Source organism: Schistocerca gregaria, chromosome 10 (genome assembly GCF_023897955.1).
Source record: "Schistocerca gregaria isolate iqSchGreg1 chromosome 10, iqSchGreg1.2, whole genome shotgun sequence".
NCBI lineage: Eukaryota > Metazoa > Arthropoda > Insecta > Orthoptera > Acrididae > Schistocerca > Schistocerca gregaria.
Window position 1 is genome coordinate 40,192,615 of NC_064929.1, and position 1,689 is coordinate 40,194,303.

Here is a 1,689-nt window from a genome sequence, read left to right on the forward strand (position 1 = left end):
CTCCCACGCCTACACTTAATTTAGAAACAGTACAAGTGTTCCCGTAAGATTCTCAAGCCTATGTCGGAAAGATCTGCCTTGCGCCGAGTTCACGTAAATCCCACTGCACATTCCTATTCTTTGCGTGCAGTCAGCTGCTACTGGTGTTGCTAGTTGTGACTGCTGATAACAGATGCCGTAGCAATCAATTCATGGAGTGAGTTGTATGTTTTGCGATAGTCTGTCTCTGACAAGCAAGCACAGGTGACATAGGTGCGAACACAGGAAGCTTGCAGACCCTCGCTGCCTGCAGACACCGAGCAGCCACACTAGTAGGGCGGCCTAAGCCGTAGGCGAATTGTGCTCATTCGCTTTGGCGCGGCGTCGAACTATAAATAATGCTGTCACTAGCGTGAGCGTCGTGGAAAGTCGGAAAAGTCGGCTGCGAGGGTGAGTGCCAAGTTTGGGGAGCGTTTCGTAGTATGCGCAGTGCAATGGAGACGCGGAAACTTGTTGTGGCCCAGTGTTTTGAAGTTGGACGACAAGATTGGTACACAGTAGTAAAGAGCGAGGCACTGCGTTGGCATAAATAATGTAGTGCACAATGGGGCTCGAGATGTGTTTGTTACCTCAGGTGCTGTATAATTGTCGACAAGGAGTGAAAACGGAGCAATTTGTGACGGCTCTTTCAATTTAAGACGTTAAAAACAGACGGAATTTGCATTTGTAATACCAGAGCATCGAAACTACTTGGAACTTTTGTGTATATGAACGGGTCCGCGCCTTTGTACTCTGCTCCCTTCACAGCTACAAACCAACCAACCATCGTGTCCGTGCGCATCTGAGTCGCAAAGAATGGGGAAAAGCGCAGTTTGCTCGTGCATGGGGCGTAACTCAGTTGGTAGAGCGTTCGCTTGGCATGTGAAAGGTCCAGGGTTCAAGCGGCGGCGCCTCCATTTTTTATGGTAAGTGTTGGTCGCGGCGAACCTAAAGGCACGCAAGATGTTGCAAAGCCAGCGGCACAGACTGATATGATGTATACTGACGTAAGGAGAGCAAGATGTAAGTGTGGGGACCGGCTGTTATCGAGGTGTCATCGAGTGCAGATCTGTCTTAGGTATCGCGGCTTAACCTCATTGAAGTCTAGAGGGTGGACAACACGTTGATCTTACTCAGAGCGGTGTCCGAATTCTATTTTCGACGTTATACGTGCCACTTTCATTTTGGCAACTACGATTCGATACAGAATGCACGAAACCTGAAAGACACCCTAACGGATACATAGAGAGCAGTGTTTGTCTGCTGAATAATGGGAGTGCAAGGGTCTGTGTCGTCTATATGGCTGTATGTAGCACCATTAGTCTTCGGGGGGGAGGGCGTAGCTCAGATGGTAGAGCGCTCGCTTAGTATGCGAGAGGTACTGGGATCAATACCCAGTGCCTCCAGAATTTTTAACACACCTACATGCGCACCTTGATATGCAAGTGGAATAATTCACAACCAGCAGATGTGTCTAGGAAGATACAACCGAATGATTAGCATCCACAATTGACAAGCGTGCTGTTATTAGTGCGCAGGAAGCACCCTCCTCCCACGCCTACACTTAATTTAGAAACAGTACAAGTGTTCCCGTAAGATTCTCAAGCCTATGTCAGAAAGATCTGCCTTGCGCCGAGTTCACATAAATCCCACTGCACATTCCTATTCTTT

At 48.4% G+C, this 1,689-nt stretch overlaps 1 non-coding gene across 1 annotated transcript; it reads left to right on the forward strand.

Moving 5' to 3' along the window:
* Positions 1-1,350: 1,350 nt before the first annotated feature.
* Trnat-agu (transfer RNA threonine (anticodon AGU)) lies at positions 1,351-1,424 on the forward strand. The gene has a single exon. It is a non-coding gene; the product is annotated as a tRNA-Thr (tRNA).
* Positions 1,425-1,689: the final 265 nt, after the last annotated feature.